The sequence below is a fragment of the Schistocerca serialis genome, unplaced genomic scaffold (assembly GCF_023864345.2).
Source record: "Schistocerca serialis cubense isolate TAMUIC-IGC-003099 unplaced genomic scaffold, iqSchSeri2.2 HiC_scaffold_867, whole genome shotgun sequence".
In the NCBI taxonomy this organism is placed as follows: domain Eukaryota; kingdom Metazoa; phylum Arthropoda; class Insecta; order Orthoptera; family Acrididae; genus Schistocerca; species Schistocerca serialis.
Genome location: NW_026048482.1, coordinates 1,804,609 through 1,812,096, shown reverse-complemented (window position 1 = coordinate 1,812,096; position 7,488 = coordinate 1,804,609).

Sequence of the window (7,488 nt, the reverse complement as noted above, 5' to 3'; positions counted from 1 at the left end):
GGATACAGTAAACCTGAAGTGAAGCATCGGAGTCTATAACTAGTGTCACAGGAAAGGTTCAAAACATAGACAGTAGGAAGAGTCAGTCTTCTTGTACTGAAGTCGGCATTGTGCCTTTTGTATTTAATTCCGATGCAATTTCTGTGTTTCATCGTCAATATGAAGGTTTAAGGGATACAGTAAACCTGAAGTGAGGTATCGGAATCTATAACTAGTGTCACAGGAATGGTTCAAAACATAGTCAGTAAGAAGAGTCAGTCTTCTTGCACGTAAGTCGGCATTGTGCCTTTCCTTTTTAATTCCGATGTAACTTTGGTGTTTCATCGTCAATAAGTCGGTTCAAGGGATGCAGTACACCTGATGTGAAGCATCGGAATCTATAACTAGTGTCACAGGAATGGTCCAAAGCATAGACAGTAAGAAGAGTCATTCTTCTTGTACTTAAGTTTTCATTGTGCCTTTTCTATTTATTTGCGATGCTATTTCTGTGTTTCATCGTCCATAAGAAGGTCAGAGGGATACAGTAAACCTGAAGTGAAGCATCGGAATCTATAAGTGGTGTCACAGGAATGGTTCAAAACATAGTCAGTAAGAAGAGACAGTCTTCTTGTACATAAGTCGGCATTGTGCCTTTCGTATTTCATTCCGAAGCAATTTCGGTGTTTCATCGACAATAAGAAGGTCCAAGGGATGCAGTACACCTGAAGTAAAGCATCGGAATCTAAAACTAGTGTCACAGGTTCAGTTCAAAACATAGACAGTATTAAGAGTCAGTCTTCTTGTACTTAAGTCGGCATTGTGCCATTTCTATTTAATTCTGATGCAATTTCTGTGTTTCATCATCAATATGAATGTCAGAGGGATACAGTAAACCTGTAGTGAAGCATCGGAGTCTATAACTAGTGTCACAGGAAAGGTTCAATACATAGACAGTAGGAGGAGTCAGTCTTCTTGTACTGAAGTCGGCATTGTGCCTTTTGTATTTAATTCCGATGCAATTTCTGTGTTTCATTGTCAATATGAAGGTCCAAGGGATACAGTAAACCTGAAGTGAGGTATCGGAATCTATAACTAGTGTCACAGGAATGGCTCCAAACATAGTCAGTAAGAAGAGTCAGTCTTCTTGCACGTAAGTCGGCATTGTGCCTTTCCTATTTAATTCCGATGCAACTTTGGTGTTTCATCGTCAATTAGAAGGTCCAAGGGATGCAGTACACCTGAAGTGGAGCATCGGAATCTATAACTAGTGTCACAGGAATGGTTCAAAGCATAGACAGTAAGAAGAGTCATACTTCTTGTACTTAAGTCGGCATTGTGCCTTTTCTATGTATTTGCGATACTATTTCTGTGTTTCATCGTCCATAAGAAGGTCAGAGGGATACAGTAAACCTGAAGTGAAGCATCGGAATCTATAAGTGGTGTCACAGGAATGGTTCAAAACATAGTCAGTAAGAAGAGACAGTCTTCCTGTACTTAAGTCGGCATTGTGCCTTTCATATTTAATTCCGAAGCAATTTCGGTGTTTCATCGACAATAAGAAGTTCCAAGGGATACAGTAAACCTGTAGTGAAGCATAAGGATCTATAACTAGTGTCACAGGTTCGGTTCAAAACATAGACAGTAAGAAGAGTCAGTCTTCTTCTACTTAAGTCGGCATTGATCCATTTCTATTTAATTCTGATGCAATTTCTGCGTTTCAACATCATTAAGAAGGTCAGAGGGATACAGTAAACTTGAAGTGAAGCATCGGAGTCTATAACTAGTGTCACAGGAATGGTTCAAATCATAGACAGTAAGAAGAGTCAGTCTTCTTGTACCAAAGTCGTAATTGTGCCTTTTGTTTTTAATTCCGATGCTATTTCTGTGTTCATCGTCAATAAGAAGGTCCAAGGGATACAGTAAACCTGGAGTGAGGCATCGGAATCTATAACTAGTGTCACAGGAATGGTTCAAAACAGAGACAGTAAGAAGAGTCAGTTTTCTTGTACTTAAGTCGGCATTGTGCCTTTTCTATTTGATTCCGATGCAATATCTGTGTTTCATCGTCAATAAGAAGGTCAGAGGGATACAGCAAACCTGAAGTGAGGCATCGGAATGTATAACTAGTGTCACAGGAATGGTACAAAACACAGTCAGTAAGAAGAGTCAGTCTTCTTGGACTTGAGTCGGCATTGTGCCTATTGTATTTAATTCCGATGCAATTTATGTGTTTCATTGTCAATAAGAAGGTCAGAGGAATACAGTAAACCTGAAGTGAAGCATCGGAATCTATAACTAGTGTCACAGGAATGGTTCAAAATATAGGCAATAGGAAGTGTCAGTATTCTTGAACTTAAGTCGGCATAGTACCTTTTCAAATTAATTCCGATGCAATTTCTGTGTTTCATCGCCAATAAGAAGGTCCAAGGGATACAGTAAACCTGGAGTGAGGCATCGGAATCTATAACTAGTGTCACAGGAATGGTTCAAAACATAGACAGTAAGAAGAGTCAGTCTTCTTGTACTTGAGTCGGCATTGTGCCTTTTGTATTTATTTCCGATGCAATTTCTGTGTTTCATCATCAATAAGAAGGTCAGGTGGATACAGTAAACCTGAAGTGAAGCATCGGAATCTATAACTAGTGTCACAGGAATGGTTCAAACCATAGACAGTAAGATGTGTCAGTCTTCTTGTACTTAAGTCGGCATTGTGGCTTTTCTATTTAATTCCGATGCAATATCTGTGATTCATCGTCAAAAAGAAGGTCCAAGGGATACAGTAGACCTGAAGTGAAGCATCGGAATCTATAACTAGTGTCACAGGAATGGTTCAAAACATAATCAGTAAGAAGAGTCAGTCTTCTTGTACTTAAGTCGGCATTGTGCCTTTTCTATTGAATTCCGATGCAATTTCTGTGATTCTTCTACAATGGGAAAGTCAGAGGGTTACAGTAAACCTGAAGTGAAGCATCGGAATCTATATCTAGTGTCACAGGAATGGTTCAAAACATAGACAGTAAGAAGAGTCAGTCTACTTGTACTTAAGTCGGCATTGTGCCTTTTGTATTTAATTCCGATGCAATTTCTGTGTTTCATCGTCAATAAGAAGGTCCAAGGGATACAGCAAACATATAGTGAAGCATCGGAATCTAAAACTGGTCTCACAGGAAAAGTTCACAACATAGTCAGTAAGAAGAGTCAGTCTTCTTGCACTTAAGTCGGCATTGTGCCTTTTCTATTTAATTCCGACGCAATTTCTGTGTTTCATCTTCTATAAGATGATCAGAGGGATACAGTAAACCTGGAGTGAGGCATCGGAATCTATAACTAGTGTCACAGGAATTGTTCAAGACAGAGACAGTAAGAAGAGTCAGTTTTCTTGTACTTAAGTCGGCACTGTGCCTATTGTATTTAATTCCGATGCAATTTATGTGTTTCATTGTCAATAAGAAGGTCAGAGGGATACAGTTAACCTGAAGTGAAGTATCGGAATCTATATCTAGTGTCACAGGAATGGTTCAAAACATTAGCAATAGGAAGTGTCAGTCTTCTTGAACTTAAGTCGGCATAGTACCTTTTCAATTTATTTCCGAAGCAATTTCTGTGTTTCATCGCCAATAAGAAGGTTAGAGGGATACAGTAAACCTGAAGTGAAGCACCGGAATCTATAACTAGTGTCACAGGAATTGTTTAAATCATAGAGAGTAGGAAGAGTCAGTCTTGTTGTACTTAAGTCTGCATTGTGCCTGTTGTATTTAATTCAGGTGCAATTTCTGTGTTTCATCGTCAATAAGTGGGTCAGAGGGATACAGTAAACCTGAAGTGAAGCATCGGAAACTATAACTAGTGTCACAGGAATGATTCAAAACAAAGACAGTAAGAAGAGTCAGTCTTCTTGTACTTGAGTCGGCATTGTGCCATTTGTATTTATTTCCGATGCAATTTCTGTGTTTCATCATCAATAAGAAGGTCAGATTGATACAGTAAACCTGAAGTGAAGCATCGGAATCTATAACTAGTGTCACAGGAATGGTTCAAATCATAGACAGTAAGATGTGTCAGTCTTTTTGTACTTAAGTCGGCATTGTGGCTTTTCTATTTAATTCCGATGCAATATCTGTGATTCATCTTCAAAAAGAAGGTCCAAGGGATACAGTAGACCTGAAGTGAAGCATCGGAATCTATAACTAGTGTCACAGGAATGGTTCAAAACATAGACAGTAAGAACAGTCAGTCTACTTGTACTTAAGTCGGCATTGTGCCTTTTGCATTTAATTCCGATGCAATTTCTGTGTTTCATTGTCAATAAGAAGGTCCAAGGGATACAGCAAACATATAGTGAAGCATCGGAATCTAAAACTGGTCTCACAGGAAATGTTCACAACATAGACAGTAGGAAGAGTCGGTCTTCTTGTGGTTAAGTCGGCATTGTGACTTTTCTATTTAATTCCGATGCAATTTCAGTGTTCATCGTCAATAAGAAGGTTAGAGGGATACAGTAAACCTGAAGTGAAGCATCGGAATCTATAACTAGTGTCACAGGAATGGTTCAAATCATAGAGAGTAGGAAGAGTCAGTCCTCTTGTACTTAAGTCTGCATTGTGCCTGTTGTATTTAATTCTGGTGCAAATTCTGTGTTTCATCGTCAATAAGAAGGTCAGAGGGATACAGTAAACCTGAAGTGAAGCATCGGAAACTATAACTAGTGTCACAGGAATGGTTCAAAACATAGACAGTAAGAAGAGTCAGTCTTCTTGTACTTGAGTCAGCATTGTGCCTTTTGTATTTATTTCCGATGCAATTTCTGTGTTTCATCATCAATAAGATGGTCAGATGGATACAGTAAACCTGAAGTGAAGCATCGGAATCTATAACTAGTGTCACAAGAATGGTTCAAATCATAGACAGTAAGATGTGTCAGTCTTCTTGTACTTAAGTCGGCATTGTGGCTTTTCTATTTAATTCCGATGCAATATCTGTGATTCATCGTCAAAAAGAAGGTCCAAGGGATACAGTAGACCTGACGTGAAGCATCGGAATCTATAAGTAGTGTCACAGGAATGGTTCAAAACATAATCAGTAAGAAGAGTCAGTCTTCTTGTACTTAAGTCGGAATTGTGCCTTTTCTATTGAATTCCGATGCAATTTCTGTGATTCATCTTCAATGGGAAAGTCAGAGGGATTCAGTAAACCTGAAGTGAAGCATCGGAATCTATAACTAGTGTCACAGGAATGGTTCAAAACATAGACAGTAAGAAGAGTCAGTCTACTTGTACTTAAGTCGGCATTGTGCCTTTTGCATTTAATTCCGATGCAATTTCTGTGTTTCATCGTCAATAAGAAGGTCCAAGGGATACAGCAAACATATAGTGAAGCATCGGAATCTAAAACTGGTCTCACAGGAAATGTTCACAACATAGTTAGTAAGAAGAGTCAGTCTTCTTGTACTTAAGTCGGCATTGTGCCTTTTCTATTTAATTCCGATGGAATTTCTGTGTTTCATCTTCAATAAGATGATCAGAGGGATACAGTAAACCTGAAGTGAAGCATCGGAGTCTATAACTAGTGTCACAGGAATGGTTCAAAGCATAGACTGTAAGATGAGTCAGTCTTCTTGTACTTAAGTCGGCATTGTGACTTTTCTATTTGATTACGATGCAATTTCTGTGTTTCATCGTCAATAAGAAGATTAGTGGGATACAGTAAATCTGAAGTGAAGCATCGGAATCTATAACTAGTGTCACAGGAATGGTTCAAAACAAAGACAGCAAGAAGAGTCAGTCTACTTGTACTTCAGTCGGCATTGTGCCTCTTGTATTTAATTCCGATGCAATTTCTGTGTTTCATCGTCAATAAGAAGGTCCAAGGGATACAGTAAACATATAGTGAACCATCGGAATCTAAAACTGGTCTCACAGGAAATGTTCACAACAAAGTCAGTAAGAAGAGTCAGTCTTCTTGTACTTAAGTCGGCATTGTGCCTTTTCTATTTAATTCCGATGCAATTTCTGTGTTTCATCGTCAATAAGAAGGTCCAAGGGATACATTTACCATATAGTGAAGCATCGGAGTCTAAAACTGGTCTCACAAGAAATGTTCACAACATAGTCAGTAAGAAGAGTCAGTCTTGTAGTACTTAATTCGGCAATGTGCCTTTTGTATTTAATTCCGATGCCATTTCTGTGTTTCATCGTCGATAAGAAGGTCCAGAGGATACAGTAAACCTGAAGTGATGCATCTGAAATTATAACTAGTGTCACAGGAATTGTTCAGACATAGACAGTAAGAAGTGTCAGTCTTCTTGTACTTAAGTCGACATTGTGCCTTTTGTATTCAATTCCGAAGAAATTTCTTTGTTTCATCGTCAATAAGAAGGTCCAAGGGATACAGTAAACCTGAAGTGAAGCATCGGAATCTATAACTAGTGTCACAGGAATGGTTCAAAGCATAGACAGTAAGGAGAGTCAGTCTTCTTGTACTTAAGTCGGCATTGTGCCTTTTCTATTTAATTCCGATGCAATTTCTGTGTTTCATCTTCAATAGGAAGGTCAGAGTGATACAGTAAACCTGAAGTGAAGCATCGGAATCAATAACTAGTGTCACAGGAATGGTTCAAAACATAGACAGTATGAGGAGTCAGTCTTCTTGTACTTAAGTCGGCATTGTGCCTTTTCTATTTAATTCCGATGCAATTTCTGTGTTTCATCGTCAATAAGAAGGTCAGAGGGATACAGTAAACCTGAAGTGAAGCATCGGAATCTATAACTAGTGTCGCAGAAATGGTTCAAAACATAGTCAGTAAGAAGAGTCAATCTTCTTGTACTCAAGTCGGCATAGTGCCTATTCTATTTAATTCCAATGCACATTCTGTGTTTCATCGTCAATAAGCAGGCCAGAGGGATACAGTAAACCTTAAGTGAAGCATCGTAATCTATAACTAGTGTCACAGAAATGGTTCAAAACATAGACGGTAGGAAGGGTCAGTCTTCGTGTACTTAAGACGGCATTGTGCTTTTTGTTTCTAATTCCGATGCAATTTCTGTGTTTCATCGTCAATAAGAAGGTCAGAGGGATACAGTAAACCTGTAGTGAAGCATTGGAGTGCTTAACTAGTGTGACAGGAATGATTCGAAACATAGACAGTAGAAAGAATCAGTCTTCATGTACTTAAGTCGGCATTGTGCCTTTTCTATTTAATTCCGATGCAATTTCTGTGTTTCATCGTCAATAAGAAGGTCAGATGGATACAGTAAAGCTGAAGTGAAGCATCGGAATCTATAACTAGTGTCACCGGAATGGTTTGAAACATAAACAGTAAGAAGAGTCAGTCTTCTTGTACTTATGTCGGCAATGTGCCTCTTCTATTTAATTCCGACGCAATTTCTGTGTTTCATCGTCAACAAGAAGGTCAGAGGGATACAGTAAACCTGAAGTGAAGCATCGGAATCTATAAGTGGTGTCACAGGAATGGTTCAAACATAGTCAGTAAGAAGAATCAGTCATCTTTTA